Source organism: Myotis nattereri (genome assembly GCF_964212035.1).
Source record: "Myotis nattereri genome assembly, chromosome: 6".
In the NCBI taxonomy this organism is placed as follows: Eukaryota; Metazoa; Chordata; class Mammalia; order Chiroptera; family Vespertilionidae; genus Myotis; species Myotis nattereri.
The window spans coordinates 45,238,901-45,257,621 of record NC_138081.1 but is presented as its reverse complement, the minus strand read 5'-3'; the positions used below and the strand labels follow the sequence as shown (position 1 = coordinate 45,257,621).

The window sequence follows — 18,721 nt, the reverse complement described above, 5'->3', positions numbered from 1 at the left end:
GCTGCTGAAAGCAGGTATCTGGGCTTTGTTTAGCTTCTATAATTGAAACATTGTTGCCATAACTGCTGCTGTAAGCTCTGAGGCTGAAGCTGGCTGAAAGCAGGTATCTGGAGCTTGTTTAGCTTCTATAATTGCAACATTGTTTCTTAGAGTGCAGCTCAGAGGCCGGCAGCGGCAGGCGGGGAACGTTGGCTTCCTCCATCACTGGAGCAAGCAAGCCTCCTGTTCGCTTCAGCTGCCTGGCTGCCAGCTGCCATCTTGGTTGGCAGTTAATTTGCATATTGCCCTGATTAGCCAATGGGAAGGGTAGCGAAGTTACGGTTAATTACCATGTTTGTCTATTATTAGATAGGACTAGCAGCTCAATGCACAAAAATTCGTGCAAGAGTAGGCCTTCCTTCCCCCAGTTGCAGGCATTGGCTTCCCTCTGGCACCCAGACCCGGGCTGCTTCCCTCCTGCAGCCGCCCGCAGGCACCCGGGACTCTGGCTGCCTTTCCTCCAGTCTCAGCTGCATCAGGAAGGACGTCTGGGATGATGTCTGGTCTAATTAGCATGTTACCCTTCTATTATTAAGATAGATAGTTTATAGAATAGAAAGCAGAGGCCCAGAGATTTAATTGATTGGTTTAAGGTGACACAGATAGTAAATAGCAGATATAGGGACCATATCTATATGAGCCAGTGCTAGAAAGTAGATTAAAATGCAGCTTATTGAAAAGTTTAATTTAATGAAACAGCATTCCATTGGACTGTAGTGCCAAAAAATGATGTTCATTATTTATCCACACTCCCATGTTCTGGCTCATTACTTGACAAAATCAAACTTGGTAGACAATTTTAATCACAATTACTGAACAGATGAAGAGCCTAAAGATCTGGAGTTATCACTAGGTTCTAAGACACTACAATATTTTTTTTAAATGGAAAGATAGTTAATTCCCATCTTTTTTACATAATGTTAATGACACTAAAACATAAGGAAGGATGCTTTGTATCTTCATGCACCAGGCTCTTTTCTAGCTTCTTCTCCTTTTTAAAATAATTCTTTATTGTTGAAAGTATTACATATGTCCCCCTTTTCCCTCATTGATCCCTTCCAGCCTGCCCCTGCCCCCCACCCCAGGCCTTCAGCACCCTATTGTCGGTGTCCCTGGGTTATGCATATATGGTTGATTCCTTCCTGCCTACCCTCCCTCCCCAGCTTCCCTCTGAGATTCTGCACTCTGTTCCATGTCTCTGGATCCACTAAGTTCATCAGTTTATTATGTTACTTAGATTCCACATATGAGTGTGATCATGTGATACTTGTCTTTCTCTGACTGACTTATTTCACTTGGCATAATACTCTCCTGCCGGCGACCAATTCCAGCATGTCATAATTTCAAGAGTTTCATCAAAAGGTTGATGAGACTTGGGGACTCAACAGGGTTGAGTCACACATGTAGTCACCTGTTGGGAATGGCTAAAGGCATTTCCCCAAACCTGAATAGGAAACTGATTGTGGCTGCCAGACAGCTAAAAGGCATCTTAATCTACATGTTATTGCCTCCTACTGGCCAAACACCTGAACAGCCGTAGGCTAATTCCCCCAAACTGAATGGTTCTGTACCCTTTAAAACAGCCATGGGCAAACTACTGCCCACATCCGGCCTGTTTGAAATGAATAAAACTAAAGACCGTACCCTTTTATGTAATGATGTTTACTTTGAATTTATATTAGTTCACACAAACACTCCATCCATGCTTTTGTTCCGGCCCTCCGGTCCAGTTTAAGAACCCATTGTGGCCCTCGAGTCAGAAAGTTTGCCCACCCCTGCTTTAAAACCTTACCCTTTGAAGTGTATTATCTCCATCTTGCCTTAGGACAAATTGTGTTAATAAAAGCAAGGTTCCTAGACAAGGAGGTAGTCTTCAGTTCCTTTAGCTGAAGGTCCTCTGACCCCCAAAGCCTTTCAAAATTATATCTCATCTCCAGACTCTTTATTCGTCTCTGGATTCCTATGTCATCTATACACAACCTTTTCCAGATTCCTGAACCCTTCTTGATGCTGGGACATGAACCCCGGCACTCTTCAGGTCCCTCCATGCTGTCTCAAAGGGTAAGAGATTCTTCTTTTTTACTGCTGCATAGTATTCCATGGCATATAAATGTACCACTGCTTTTTTAACCACTCATCTACTGATGGGCACTTGGGCTGTTTCCAAATCTTAGCTATTGTAAATTGTGCTTCTGTGAACATAGGGGTGCATACATTCTTTCTGATTGGTGTCTTGGGTTTCTTAGGATATATTCCTAGAAGTGGGATCACTGGTGGACCTACTTTCAATGACCCCTAACCGCAAATGGCAAATCCTACCTCAAGTCATAAAAGATATGATAGAATTAGCAGTTTTACCTTGAAAACATGGATGTAGTGAATTATGTCTGTTACAAACCGAAGGTCCTGTGCTTGCTGCTTTGAAAGGCCACAACTTAAAACGTCAGAGTTTGGAGTAAGGAAAGGTTTATTGATCGAGAAGGTGCCGACCGCCAAGATAAGAGGCCTAATGGAGCCTCTAATCTGCCCGGCTTGCTGGACTAGCTTAAGGGTTATTAGGGGCTGGGGGAATAAATATGCGGAAGTGCTGGTGGGGCAAGTCTTAGCTGGAGGACTTTGGAACCTGGCCGTTTATGGGAAAGGGGCATCAACACTAGATCTTCCTGGACAACAGACCCTTTGCTTCTGAAAGGGTTTTAGTGTTCAAGTTCCAGTTACATCCTGGGCCTTTGGTTCCATGGTTGGGGGTGGAGACTTCGGTTCTGGGTGCAGCTGGAGGCCAAAGTTCTCTCCTCTGCTCATGCTTTGGCTGCAGGACTTGCGGTTTGTTCTGTGGTCTCTGCAAAGCAACCCAGTATCTTGCTAAACAGGATAGGACCATTTTGAACAGGTTCTGCAGTTACATGTCCACTTAGCTATGCAAAAGGTTTTTTTTGTCTTTGCAGTCTCTTTAGCAAATTGACGGTAATGAGCACCACATTCATGAGAATGACCTGGGGAGATTGAAAAACACAGATTCTCGAGCCCTCCCAGGAGACTCTCTCAGTGAGTCTGAGCAGAAATGGGAATCTGTGCATTTAGTAAACACCCAAGCAATTCAGATAATTAGCTGGGTTTGGGAACCAGCGTCTAACTAATCCCTGGCATGTGTGTTCTTGTGCTAGAAAAGAGCCAGTCAAATGAAAGAAGAGTTGTTAGTCACTTGGGGAACCACTGAAAGTTTATCCCAGTGAGGACCCCTTTGAAATTGCTTGATTCCTTTCATTTGGTTCCATGTGTTCCCCCCACCCCCCCTTTTTCTGTCTTCTTCATTGCTTTTTATTTCTACATGAGCTCATTAATACAAGATCTTAAAGTACCCAACTAATTCTGGTCCAAGTTATGATTTAATCAGCTGCATCTATTGGACTTAGGTTCCAAATGTTTTCTGACTCACATACTCCTATCTCAACTATATGTATTAAAGAGGTATCCAGTGTACTCTGTGCATGCCAGCGCGATGGCAGATGATCGTAAACAAAGACCTAGTAAGGCCTTTTCTCAAGAAGTTCAGGGACTTTCTTTGTTAGATTAGCTATTTTCTAATTATACCATATTATTACCTTAAACAAAACCATATCATTGGAGATTTACTATGGTTTTGGTTGTTTATCACCCCAGCTCTGGTGACACACATTCACTGGTAAGGCTCTGACTGGATCAGGGGTGGTTGCCTCAGTTCTGTGCCTTGTGGCTGCCTTTCCACCAGCACAGCTCCAGCAAAGGTGGTAGAACCGTGATTGAGCACATTTCTGGGTTCCTGTGAATTTATGCCGCATTTCAATGGAAATAAACCCAATAGCCACTGTCAAAATAGATGACATTGCTGTGCGGCCTATGAAGAGATAATTTGGGCAGTTACATAGGAAATGTAATTCCTTGGTTAAAAAAGATATGTAAACTCAAGAACAGGGATCTTTCTTTTTACAGAAAGTCATTATCTATTATCCCTGGATGGTAACAAACAAACAAAAAAAAATTGATCATAGATTCTAGAATTGGCTTCAGGTGTGTTAGAAAAAGTAAAGGAATCAGAAGCAAAGGGAAATGGGTTCTGTTTTTTTTCCTTATCTTCACAATTGATTAAATTGCACCTCATAAAAATTAAGAGTAATTGGGGAGGAGGTCACAGTAAACTGGAGAGCTGTATAGCAAAGATTGACTTACCTGGAATCCAAAAATAACCCCCTCAGAAGACACTGCCCAAAGTGCCTTGTTTGGTTTAACACAACATGAATCTCCATTCCCTGTCATACAGCCAGCCTCCTGCCTTGCCTACCTCTTCAGCATTTCTCAGTGCTTTTTTTAAAAAGTGTTTTTATTGATACTTTTTTCTAGAGAGAGCGGAAAGGAAAAAGGGGAAGAGAGAAACATCAATGTGAATTTCTCAGTGCTTTGAACCCTGCTCAGTTTAATTTTTTTTTACCTTTTAAGTTAAATTGATTGGGATGACATTGGTTAATAACATATAAGTTTGAAGTGTATGATTCTAAAATACATCATCTGCATATAGACCCATAGTCTAGTCTCCCTCCGTTACCACATATTCGACCCCTTTACCCTCTTCATCCTTCCTCCAACCCCCTTCCCCTCTGGTCACCACCATTCTGTTGTCTTCGTCTAAGAATTTGTTTGTTTTATTTGTCCATTAGTTGCTTTCCATTTTATATCCCATATATGAGTGAAATCATGTTTTTTGTGTGTGCTTTTCTAACTTATTTTCTTTAGCATGATACTCTCAAGATCCATCCGTCCATGTTGATGGAAATGGCAGTATACTATCCTTTCTATGGCTGAGTAGTACCCCATTGTACATATGTACCACATCTTTTGTTTGGAGATGAGAACTAGAAGTCAATTTGTGCTGTGGGCTTCAAAATAATTAGTGCAAACTGCTCTTTGACTTGTTATCCATTTGTTCCTTCTTTCACTCATTTCTCAAATCATTTACCAAACATTTGTTGAGTATTTATCTCGAGTTATAGAGATAAGTAACAAACTATCTGTGCTCAGGAAGCTCAAAGTCCTGGAGAAGTTGGACATGTACATCAGCAGTTCATTAGGTGTGAAAGTGCATGCCCTAATCTCTGACACATAATAAGTCCTTAATGCATATTTGTTCATGTCTCCGAAACCTCTTTTCTATGTATTCTTTCCAAAGTGAGGTCACTATAACCAGCAGCCCACATGGTTTGTGAGTTCATGTCCATAGAGACATCTCTCTAAGAGAGTTTGGAAACTCAGAAAGGAGACGTGGTGGGACTAAGGGAAAAGTAACAGCACAGACTATGAATTTAGCATAAAAAATGATTAACTGGCCAGCTGACTGTGATCAGTAAACTAGAGTCACCAGAGAACCTCAGCTGCAGGAGAACTGTGGCATGGGTGTGGGGACAGTGAGGTGTTAGAGGTTGGATTCCATGGGAAGCAGGCAGGAGTGCTTTCAGACCACAGGTCCGTGAGTGAATTTGAGCCAATTACAAGAAAATCTTACCTTCAAACAAGCCTTTTGGCTGACTATGTAAATTGGGACATGGAGGCGTAAAATGTAGAGGACTCATTTACTGGTATTTCAAAATCAAGCCCAAAATAATGGTAATGCTGCTCTTTTAACTTTTCCTTTGATGTCAGTTCTTAACTTGTATTTAAAAAAATGTTTAGATGTACCACAGTTTTTAGTCCACTCATCTGCTGATGGGCACTTAGGCTGTTTCCAAATCTTAGCTATGGTAAATTGTGCTGCTATGAACATAGGGCTGCATATATCCTTTCTGATTGGTGTTTCTGGTTTCTTGGGATATATTCCTAGAAGTGGAATCACAGGGTCAAATGGGAGTTCCATTTTTAGCTTTTTGAGGAAACTCCATATTGTCTTCCACAGTGACTGCATTCCCACCAGCAGTGCACGAGGATTCCTTTTTCTCCGCATCCTCTCCAGCACTTGTCGTTTGTTGATTTGTTGGTGATAGCCATTTTGACAAGGGGTGAGATGGTACCTCATTGTTGTTTTGATTTGCGTCTCTCGGATGATTAGTGACTTTGAGCATGTTTTCATATGTCTCTTGGCCTTCTGTATGTCCTCTTTCGAAAAGTGTCAATTTAGGTCCTTTGCCCATTTTTTGATTGGATCGTTTATCTTCCTTTTGTTAAGTTGTATGAGTTCTCTGTAAATTTTGAAAATTAAACCCTTATCTGAAATATCATTGGAAAATATGTTCTCCCATGCAGTGGGCTTTTTTATTGTTTTGTTGATGGTTTCTTTTCTGTGCAGAAGCTTTTTATTTTGATGTAGTCCCATGGAATACTATGCCGCTATAAAAAAGAAGGAACTTTTACCATTTGCAACAGCATGGATGGAACTGGAGAGCATTATGCTAAGCGAAATAAGCCAGTCAGAGAAAGATAAATATCACATGATCTACTCATATGTGAGATATAATGATCAACATAATTTGATGAACAAGAATAGACCCAGAGACAAATGGCAGGGGAGAGGGGGGTTAGAGAGCAACCAAAGGACTTGCATGCATGCATATTAGCATAACCAATGGACACAGACACTGGGGCGGTGGGGGCTTGCCTGGGGTGGGAATAGCTGGGGTGCAGGGGTCAAGCAGGGAAAAAGGAGACATATGTAAAACTTTAGACCAGGGGTGGGCAAACTTTCTGACTCGAGGGCCACAATGGTTTCTTAAACTGGACCGGAGGGCAGGAACAAAAGCATGGATGGAGTGTTTGTGTGAACTAATATAAATTCAAAGTAAACATCATTACATAAAAGGGTACGGTCTTTTTTTTTTTTTAGTTTTATTCATTTCAAACGGCCCGCGGGCCATAGTTTGCCCACGACTGCTTTAGACCATAAAAAAAGAAATGTTTAGGTAGGCCCGAGCTGGATGTCTAAGGAATGTATTACCTTTGGTTTTTTTCTTCTTCTCTGTTTTTATTTTTTTTTAAAATTCAGACAAAGAAAATTCATTTTGCAACATATTTTTAACTTCTCAAGTACTAGTTAACTTGGATTGTTGAAGAAATCTAAGAATTAATGACTAAATCCAGTAAAATTTGGGTATGCAATGCTAAGTTACTTTGGACATGTCGCTCTGTTTCGTTGGGCTTTGATTCAAACACTGACTAAAATAAAGGATTAGGTTAGATGATCCCCAAGTTTCTTCTAGCTTTAATCTTCCGCTTGAAAGAATGTTGCAGTCAGTATGAATATTGTGAGCAATAATATCCGTCATTCTTAAAGTGACAGTCAGAAACTGCACCGCTCGGGATGCAGGCTGATCCCATCTATTAGCATAATAGGCACCAGGCGTGTTTCATTAAGAGCCCAACAATATCTGTGGTGCCTGAAATTTCCACTATGGACCTTGCCTTCATTAATAAGGATGGGGAAACGCAAATGGACGACCCCCGTTCAGGAGGGAAATGTAAAAGGGGAAAGTTGGGGGTGGGGTGGAGGAATGACCTGGGTAAACAGAGGAGAGCAATGTTTTATTTAAAGAAGGAAACAGCTGCTCACCTCCAGCCAGTTTTTACCACGTGGAAATATGGGGTTCAGGGTTGCCAGGTTGTCAGAGTTTTCAAAGGGTGTTGGATATTCTGATTTTCTGTGCCATCTCCTATTTTCAAAAAATTGGATCAACATCGTTTGGCCCAAACATGTCTTTGACTTAAGTTGCCTAGTGGGCTGTCAGTTTGCAATGTCTGTTTAGGAACAACCAGCTACGATACGCAAGCCCCAGAGAGAGAGACCACATGCTAAGGCCATTTTTCCAAATCTCAGCATCTAGTGGAGCGGGTTTTAGATTAGTCAGTGGAGGGCCTGGGCTCTGGCGAGAGTGGACCAGTAGCTGGGCTTTAGATGCACTGACTTTATCTGCCTTTGGTCCCAGCTTATACACTGAGCTTTTCTGGGGTGAGGAGTAGGTGCTTCTTCATTAGCATGACTTCCGTGTTGTGATTCTTGGATGGAGATGTGCAGAGTCCAACTGGACAACGTTTCCATTCCTGGCAGATGTGTAGCACGTTCTATGAATATTGAATCATGTGGATAAACCACTTGCGTGGAGAGTCGCTGAGATACCTGTATGGAAGTCGCTCTTGTTATGAGACTCCAAAGAGGTGCAACCCATCCATCCAATTATAGGAAAATCAGTAGGAAAGTCTGTATATTTGATATTTAAAGTATTTTTAATATTTAAGATAAGTTAGTATATTAGGGTATCAGGTTAGCATTCTGATTTCAATTTAAAATGTGTACTTGATGTTTGGTTTACATACTTTTTTGTTCAGAATTTTACTGTTTACAAATAGCATGGCAATGTTTAAAAGAATTAAGACGAATTATACTGATACACGTTCTTTTATTAGATTTTTCTAAAATTGCTTAAGTACTTGGGAAACTTTTGCTTAGTAGACATTTGAAGAGCTGAAAAATTTGAATATATTACTTTTGCCAATTCAGTTTAAGATATTTAAGGGAGTTAATAAGTCCTTTTACAAATGGAACCAAACCTGAATCAACATTCCCCTTAGTGACTATTGAAATTTAATAGATTGTAAGTAGAATAAGGGGATTTTAAAATTGAACACAAATGCTTAAGAAAAACTGCCTTTTGAATTTGCAGTTCTTCTAAACTTAATCTTAGTTTTTTGAAAAGGACAGAGTGGCCAGGTTATAGAAAAGCCTTTTACAAGTTCAAAAGCAGTCCTTAAGGAGCTGAAAGCCTCACTCTCACCCCCAAGGCCTCCCAGCCTGGTACAGCCTCTTAGAGCCGCTTAATTAATAATGTTTGCTGAGCAGGTTGAGAATTGAGTTTGTTACTTAAAATGGGGAGAGTGATGCCCAAAGGGAGTGTGGGAGGATGACTGAAATAGGCCGTGATTGCTTTAAGTGGTGCCTGGCAACTGTCCATGTAGCTGTTACCTAACCAGAGGAATTCTGTATAAAATAAAGGACCCATCACCCGTCATTTCAGTCAAGGAAAGTGATTTATAATTTAAGGGAGTTATTTCAAGCATCAGCAGGTTTCCTTGACTTCTAGGACAACCCTTTCTTCTTGTGACTTGGACACAGGATTTGAATCGCCCTGGGGGATGGGGGGTGGGTTGGAAGGCTGCCTGACCTCGTTCCTGTAAAGAGTCCTGTTGCACGGCCATAAACATCATCTGATTCACCCACCTGAGGGCTCTTCTTTTGTCTTAGTTTTCTTTAGCTTGGAACAACCCCCCCCCCCTTTTTTTGTCTTTCACAGCATTAACATTTTTGAAGAGCCCAGACTCTTGCCTCCACCCCCGATTCATTGTTAAAAATTACCTAATAATCCTCGCCAGGTGATTGTCAGTCTTTATTTAAACACCTTTAGTGAAGCTGTTAGCCTGGCTCTGGAGCCAGTCTGCTGAGTTCTAATCTCGCCTCTCTCCTATGACCTTGGGCAACCAAAGGTCAGTAGTACCCATTACTGCTGCTAGAAAAGGCAGCACTGATAATGTGAACTGTATATATTCAAATTCTTCTAATTTTGCCAATAATATCCTTTAGAACAGTTATAAGCTATTTTGTGCCCAGCCAAGGTGGCTCAGTGGTTGAGCATTAACCCACGAAGCAAGAGGTCCCTGGTTCAATTCCCGGTTAGGGTAGGGTTTAATATAGTCTGTAGTCAATTCAGTTGGTGTAATTTTCTTTAGCCCAGAACAATTTCTCTTCTTTTTTACCCTTGACACTGGCATTTTTGAAGAGCCCAGGTCAGAGGTTTTGCAAAGCATTCCTCAATTTGGTTGTGTGTGAATGTGACTATTTGATTTTTGTCAGTTCTAAATTCTGAGTTCTTCCTTTTAATTGGCTAAAAAATTTTGTTGTCATTTCTACCCATTGGTGCTAGTTTTAATTCTTGGAAGAGAATAAAAGTATTCTACATAGCAATTATTTGCTGAAAAACAGTGAATGACTGTTAGTGAGCTTTTAGTCAGAAAAAGAAAAAAATCCAATAATGGTTTCTTGGTGTCTGGGAACACCAGGAGATGGTGCTCATCTGAGCCAAAGTACCCTCTGTTCAGGTATTCATTCCAGCAAGCCATGATGTTAAACAAAAAAGGTTGTAGCACTTGGCATCCGTTAATTTTCTTCTAGTTGAGACAGAGCTTAGCTTTGCTTGGAAAAAGGGAAGAGGTGTGTGTGCTGCAGAATAGTGGTGAACAAAATGTGTAATTCTTGCAACTACTAATCGTGCCAGGAAGGTTTTTTTTTTTTTTTTTAAAAAAAAAGGTTTCAGCTTTTGTTTTGTTTTTAAGAGAAAAACCATACTACTCATGTGAAGTCTCATTGGAGTCAAACATTATACATTCAGGTTTACATTTATTGTGCACACTATTGGCAAGCAAACAGCTTAGTGATTCATACGAGTGGGAATGTATCTAAAGATACAACTGACTAAACGTTCTTGATAAAAACAATGTGCCTCAGGAACTGGGAATGAATCAAGTTAGTAAGCAGTTACCGACTGCTCTGAGCAAAAGCCCTCAGAAAATTTCACCTAAAAGTTGAAAATAGGTCTTGACTACTAGAATGAAGTGAAGGGCAAATGAATGCAAAAGACTTAAACCCCTGCTTATTAGAAAAGGTGTCACCAAGCAGAAGGCGGTGATGTCCGCGTGAACGGGGAGGAGCGTGGTTGTTAGTGGGGCGCAGAGGAGGGGCAGTGACGTGAAGTCCAGCCGTGCCTGAGCTCTGAGGAGGTCTGTTTAACCTCTTTCCACATCTATGAAAACGGGAGCCCTGCAGTTAATGCCGTCTAACATTCCTTCCAGCATGGGCACCTTTTAATTCCCCGTTTCTCTGAGAAGGCTCGATGGAGAAGGTATTTGGCATGGGTAAGATCTGGGTGGGGTAGGAAGACTTGTCACAGTTTAAAATAGTTGACCCATCAACTCTGGACTCTTTTTTAAATAAATGACATCAAAATAAAAAAATGTAAAAAGTAAATAAATGACATCACCTGCACCACCTCCACCACTAGCTTTTCACCACTGACTGCCTGTGGGGTTCTGTCTTGGGGATAAGAAGCAATGTTTAATTTATGTACCATGTGATGGCAGGAAGAATGATTTAAATCAGTGTCAGGGCTTTCATTGTGCTCTGCAGTGGGCGAGCTCTAGATTCTACTCATCCGCACTTTACTTTGTACAGATCTTGTCTCCGGAATCATAAACTGGACCCCTGACATGGCCTCACCCAGGTCTCTTTGCTGGTCGCCCTCTCTGGGTTAGCAGAAGCCCCATTCCCATAGTAGTTTGACGCTGGATAACTAGTTGATAGCGTTTCACCAAATAGCCACCAAACACAGTTTCCTCACGTTCCCAGCGAAACGGGATTTCTGGATTGGAACCTGGATTCTTTGTCCACCAGAATCAAAGAATGAATCCATGGACAAAAGGTGGTATAGCAAAGGTGGAAATTTATTAAAGAGTAAGTACAGACTCCCACGTGGGGAGGGGGAAAGGGTCCCACTGAGTACCCTTTCCCTATGGCTTACAAAGGCTGCAGAACCTGGTGCCTTGATATCCCCTCTGATTGGTCACTATTCCCTTAGACTGGATCCTATAGTAACTCCTGAGCTCAAAGGTGGAACCTCACATGGGACATGTGAAGTTCTCTGCCCTCCCTTCCTTATTGCTTTCCTATTCCCTTTGGGCTTTCTCCTTCTTCTGGATGAAGGGCTTCCTTCTCTTTATTTTGTAAATATAAACCGTTTGCTGTTCCCAGCTCTCTCATTCTATGGAAATATACCTGTTGCAGCTTTTCAGCTTCCCTATTCTATGGAAATATACCTTCTGCTGCTCTGCTGCCCTGTGCTTCTTCCATGGTCCCCTTAATTTCCAAAATTTCCTAAAATATGTCTTTTTCACCCCCAAAATTCCCATTTCACTACCACCCGGGTTGTCACCTTTTTCTGGATTACAAACCCCTGTAAAAGAATCTGTTGAAAGCTGTGAAATCTCACGACAGGAAAAATAAAAGTATATATATGTAATGATCATAATTTGTATAAAATTCTAGGGCCTTATTATAAACTCTTACTGCAAACAGCCCATGAAATTAAAATTTTGTTTCTGTTAAGTTGATATAAAAAAAGTAATGAAATTGCCTTAATATATGATTTCTTTTTTTTAGCAACCCCCCAGTCCCCCCCCACCCCTCTTCAGATGGACAGTGGTTGTCCCACTGGAATTCCTTTTGGGCTGAATTCCAGGTTTTCACTTACCCAGTACACCAACATGCTTTTGAAAATTCAGCTGCAGAAGTATAAGATCCATGTTACTGAAACAGTCTGTCTCCTGTTCTGTTTGATAGCCTTTCTGCCATCTGTTTTTCTGTTCTTTTGCTTTTATGTTTGTAGTTGCTAATTTCGTTTGCAAAGTTTTCCTCTGTCAGTTGCGCTCCAATCCAGGTAGAATCCTGATCTACCTGTCTTTGCTCCTCCCTAAGGAGTCTCCCCTGGGTGTGGCCACATGCATGAGGCTGCCCTGTGGTCTGTCCTGGAGGTCATGTGTTGGTCAATGTCTTTTTGGACAACAGGTAGCAAGATCCTCCTATTTGAGTCGTAAAATTTTTATACAGTCCTCCAACTACCATGTATAGCTTTGCTTTTTTTGCTGATGAGAAACCAAATTGGATTATTCATTCATGACTATAAGGCAAGATTATTTTTCTTGGCTACTTTCCTGCCATTCCCAGTTACCATTTTCTCTTACTTACACAAGTAGCAACTCAAGTCCGCCCTCAGTCTTCCAGGTTAGCCAAAGGCGAAGTGTGGGCTTGGCACCCCCTCTGCTGTCCAGAGGGATCTGTTCTGACTGAGAGCTGGCGGGGGCTCTGACACTGAGAAGCCGAATTGAATCATCCAGGAGCTTGAAACTTCCTGCATCCTGAGCCCACTTCATCTGGGTGGATGCTTTGGGGCTTGTTTACCTTCCTTTTCTTGTGCTTTCCCCTGGGCTGTCAGCACTCTTGACTATTTATACGGATACTCCCAGACGGTTTGGCGGTGTTCAATGTCTTCCTCTTCTATAGTCCAGCCATTAAAAAGGTGGAGCCCAAGTCTATGAAGCTTCATTTGAGAATCCATTCCATCCAACAGTGACAAGTTTTGACTCAGCATTTGGGTGACTGTTTACAATGTGGTATGAACTTTACCCAAAGTTCTAAGCTCAAAGAGCAGAAATCCTGGCACCTCAGAAATGGAGGGACCGAGGACAGCACAGGCCCTAAGCTTTTTACGTTGCTGACAAAGGATTTGAAGCCTAGAGTTGTTGAAATCACAAAACTAAATTTGCAAATGGAAAGCGGTTTCCAAAAATGATGTAGTTTTCATTGGCATTTTATTTTTTAGCTCCAAATTAAAACATATGAGTGTCGTGGGAAAATAACCACATTCAACAGTTGTTTTCCAGGAAGGACAACTTTGTCTGGGAATTAAAATGATTTAAAATGTATTTATTGTGACATCAGGTGCCAAATGGAAACTCCCAAAAAGTCTCACAGAAGTTGCTAAGTGACTTGTGATGGTTTACAGGGGTACCTCTTGCTTCCCCAAGCTTGAATCTGGGAAGGGGCCATAGCCACAGGGCATCAGAAACCCCTTCAGCCCCAGCCCACAGGAACCAGTGGGGTCACAACATCTCTGGTCCTCTGGCAGGCTTCCCGGAGGCCCCGCGCTGGCAGCTGCCAGTGTTTTACTGCCCCAATGTGAACTGTTTAACACTGTCGCCCAAGTGGGCTGTTGCTACTTCTGCTTGTGCTGCTGGGCTCAGCGTTTTCCTTCAGAAATGCAGAACTTGCCAGTTGTTAATGGCCCCATATAAACGTATATGTGTTATTTCTTTGCTATTTCTTTCTCTCCTAGGTTCTTGGTGAAGTCAGAGTATGACTGAATGACATTGATCAGGGTAAGCTCAAGATAGCATTTTTCACCGGCCGCTGCAGTGGCAGGTCTCCCATGCCAGGGAACCCCTTCTCTGGGGTCAGTGACTCGCTTCACTGCTCCCAGCCTGCTTCCTCCACATGCCCCATCCTGAGAGAGGGCAGGTGAGTAGCCAGTAGCTTGATACATGAGGCCTTTGGTGCCTGTTTTCTGGTTCCTTTGGCTTCATATCCCAGAGCAATTGCACACACTTGCACCTACCCTTTTGCTTCAGCTCTAGTCAATCCTTGTTTGTGGTTTCCATATTTGCAAATTTGCCTGCTTTATAAAAGTTACTGGTAACCCCCAAAGCAACACTGGGGGTGCCTGGGTGGTCACGGTGGGCATGGGCATGTGCAGAGTGGTGAGTTCCCCATGTGTTCCCAGGTGACACTCTGCCTGCTTGTCTCAGCTCTCATACTGTAAACAAGTTATTTGGTGCCATGTTTTCTGCATTTTGTACTTTTTGTTGATGATTTCACTGTTTAAAATGGCCCCTATGTGTGGTGCTGACATGCTGTCTAGTGATCTCAAGTGCAAGAGGACTGAGATGTTCAATGTTCATGAGTCAATAATACAGTTTAAATAATGTGTCTCTAAACAGAAACACAGATCAAAAGAGGTTAAGTATTGAGTGACTGATGAAAATGTGACCAGAGGGTTGCAGGAGCCTAACCCTGTATTTCCCCTCTCGAGCAATAAATGGTTCAGTAACTTTTAATTCAGTGTTTGCTGAGACTTGACAGAACACAACTGATGCAAATGAGGATGACACTATGTATGTGAATACTCTCAATTCTTTAAATAATGATATGCCGAGTGCCAACTTGTCGCCTGCCTGAGGCTGTCCTCTGTCATCTCTGGCAGCTTCCCTCCATCTCCTCAATCTGCCACCTCTTTATCCTTCAAGACGTAATTTATTAATCCATCTACCCCTCAACTGCTTCACCCACAACTCATTGTGTATATTCACATCAGTTATTTTCATATGAAGTTGGAGGATCATTTCAAGAGGAAGCGTAATCTCACAAGTACAGGAGGAACTGGAGGGAGGGGCACGATGCTTTGGTGGGGAGTCAGGTCCCATGGGGAGGAGAGAGACAGGTTGACAGGTAGATGTCTTCTCCTCTTTCTCTTTTCTGGGTACATTCCCCCATACGCCCATAGTTTGTAATGGCTCTTTGGGGATGGATCTGGTTTGGGGAAATGTGAATGATTTAGGATGGAAATACTTGAGGACAAAATATGAAATAGAAATATTTATAGAAACACTCACAGCAACAGATAACTGGCTGGGAGTTTCCAAGAGAGCAGAACAGACAGGGAAGCCTTGAGAACACAGACATAAGTGGGTTCACAGGGAGTGACTCGGTGCCCACCCTCCTGCCCAAGTTCCAGGTGACAGTTTTCATTTGCATAGTTTGAACAGTCTGATTCAAGGATATGGGGACCGGCACTGTACTCCTGCTGCCAGAGCCCACGGAGGCAGCAGGACTTCAGAGCAGAAATGACCACACTGACTGTGGAGCCGGGAGGGGTCTTAGCAGCCTCACAGAGTCACTTGCACATGCATTGTTCCGAAAGGACCACGAGGCTGGGAAAGAGGGATGTATATTCAGTCAGCAGGTGGCTGATGGGATCTGGTCTAAATGGTTGCTGGTGTGTCCAGATGCCATTGATAACAGGACTATTCCCCTCTTTCAAAATGTGCCTTCCCCTCCCTGCGCTCAGGCACAACCCTAGAGAACCACAAATTCACTGAGACACAGTTTCTGCCATCCCAGCAGAATGAAGAATTTAGGTAGAAAAATAACAAAGCCCTGGCACATTTCTTACACATGAAGTCATTGACATTTGTATTTACTAGGAGATTTAAAAATAGTCAAAATAATCACCAGCAGAACTGTGTCTATGGGTGTGCAGTAAAATAGAGCACGCCAGAAGTACTTGCAGGTTACAAGTACTGAGGCTCCTAAGTAAACATGTAAATCTGTGGCATATTTGACACACATCATTATTTCACAAAACCTTCCATTCGTACTTTTACAGAGACCCTGTGCATCCTGGGCCAGCATGTCCAGCCTTAGCTTCTGCCCCTTTCTGCTGTCTGGCCCAACGCCTGACATTCGACAGGTAGTCAACAAACGATTCTTGAATAAGGACTAGATACAAAGATGCAAACCTAGTCACGAGATTCTGGAAAACTGACACCAGAGAACACCGTGGCCCTAAGCCAAACTATAACAGAGAAACTTCAGTTGTCTACCTCAAATCCATTCCCTCCTCCATGGGCCAGTGTGCCCAGGCCTAGGTGACATCCATTACTGACTAAGATGCTCAGGGCAGGTCTGTGTTCCCGCTTCCTCACCAACTTTTGAGCTCCGGTGGGCCCGTGCCCCAGTGCTGGCTCTCCTCAGACACCAGTAAGATGAGGGCTTGCATCCAGAATGTCTTCTGGGAAATCTCTCATTTTTCTGATGTGTTGAGTGAAACTCCTATTCTCACTTCTTTTTGCCTTAAATGTGTGAGCAACTGTTTCACAATCAAGAGAGAAAGTTCAAGAGAGTATGGAGACACAGGCTTCACACCGTGGAAGTGTTGGGCCAATGTTGAGAGCTGTCTGCTTCCAGACTGCTTGTTACATGAGAAAATAGCCTTTAGCAGCACCATTCACCATAGCTAAGATTTGGAAACAGCCCCAGTGCCCATCAGCAGATGAGTGGATTAGAAAACTGTGGTACATCTACACAATGGAATACTACACTGCTGTAAACAAGAAGGATCTTTTACCATTTGCAACAGCGTGGATAGACCTGGAGAGCATTATGCTAAACGAAATAAGCCAGTCAAAGAAAGAAAATATCTCATGATCTCACTCATTTGTGGAATATAATGAACAACATAAACTGATGAACAAAAATAGAGCCAGAGGAAAACAAATATTTCAAAATATAATGGAAGTAACCCTGTTTTTTGCAGATTTTTAATATTTTCTACAACTTTTGTGATATCATCCTAGTTAGTACAGTTTTGGTAATATTATTATACTTAAAATCTTCCTTTCTTGAGATATTAATGTTTATTACATGTAACATTATTATATTTAAGATCATTTTTCTTGAAGTGTTAATGTTTATTGCATATAACATTATTATATTTAAAATTGTTTTTTCTTAAAATTAAAAAAGAAAAAATATATATACATAATATACATTTTAAAAAAGAACAAAAAAAAAGAAACTACATGGAATTCACTGAAAAGGAGCAGTAAACTACCAAATAGTTAGAAAACATTTGGACATCACTTCTAAACCTCAGGAAAGAGTGTCGGATGGTGTTTGACACTCAGGGAAATCACTGCTACAGAGCAGTGAGCACACTATAGCACAGTGTTTGCAGCCACTAAGAACTCACTGAAAAGGAGTAGAAAACTGTACAAAATTTTTAAAAAAGAAAAAAGAAAAGAAAATACCCAGATTGCTCAGGCCACTGTTAGATGTTCTCTCACCGCAGCCAAGGGATTTCGGAAAGATACTCCGATACCGATGAAAAAGGCTGAATATATGATAAAGAAATGAAATGCAACCTCCCATGGCAGCTCGTGCTCTCCTGCTTCTTCCTCAGGAGAGCTCTTGAGCTGTGGTCTTTCTGAAGGAAGTGGAGAGTTGTGGCAAAGTATTGGTCAGGAGAGGGTAGTCGTTGCTGATGTCACAAAGACCAACATCTCAGTTCCTTAGCTGTAAAGATGGGTTCGATAAACTACTTCCCTCAAGTAAATTTGTCCAACAGCCTCTTGTTGCAAACACTGTGCGAAGCCAAGGGGCCACTGGGTATGGCCATTGCAATGGAAACGAATTGAAATGAACATAAAAATTCTGTTCCTCCCTTGCTGTCCAATATGGCACCACTGACTCACATGTCTTCCAAGGACTCAATAGTCATATGTGGCTAGTGGCTACTGTACTGGACAGTGTAGATACAGGACATGTTCATTATTATAAGAAGGTTTATGGGAGCATTGCTTTATAGGAAAGGCCAGCAAGCATCCTATATAATAAAAGGCTATAACACAGTGTTTGCAACTACTAAGAACTCACTGCTCTTTACCAGTGATATCCCTGAGTTGTCAAATACCTATATGCAAATAGACCGAAAGGTGGAACAACTGGTCGCTATAACATGCACTGACCAACCAGGGGCAGACGCTCAATGCAGGAGTGGCGACCACAGCAGCCGTGGGGGGAGCCTCTCCTGTCTACGCAGCAGCGCTAAGGATATCTGACTGATGGCTTAAGCCCACAGGGGAGCAGGCCTAGGCCATCAGTCAGACATCCCCCAAGGGCTCCTGGACTGCAAGAGGGCACAGGCTGGGCTGAGGGACCCCTCCTCAAGTGCGTGAATTTTGTGCACCGTACCTCTAGTTTCCTATAAAAGAACAGGTGGTAAATACTTTAGTCTTTGCAGGCTATGGGGCCCAATTGCAGATAACATTTGTCTCTGTGGCAATGACTCCACTGCTCAGAGGCAGCCATAGATGATAAGTAAGCAAACGGGCCTGGCTGTGTTCCAATGAAACCGTTTACAAAAATAGGCTCTGGGCCTACTTGGTGACACCTGTTCCATAGTGTTCCATACTGCAGTGCTGGGCGTTCTGTGTGGCTTCAGCATAAACCACC

At 42.3% G+C, this 18,721-nt stretch overlaps 1 long non-coding RNA gene across 2 annotated transcripts in view; it reads left to right on the top strand.

Annotated features, from left to right (window-relative positions):
- Nucleotides 1-18,721, top strand: part of LOC308521397 — a 51,345-nt gene that overhangs the window by 13,063 nt on the left and 19,561 nt on the right. For both annotated transcript variants that reach the window (XR_013996173.1, XR_013996174.1), the window contains exon 2: nucleotides 13,989-14,170. This is a non-coding gene — a long non-coding RNA (uncharacterized lncRNA). The remainder of the gene's footprint in view (nucleotides 1-13,988; nucleotides 14,171-18,721) is intronic.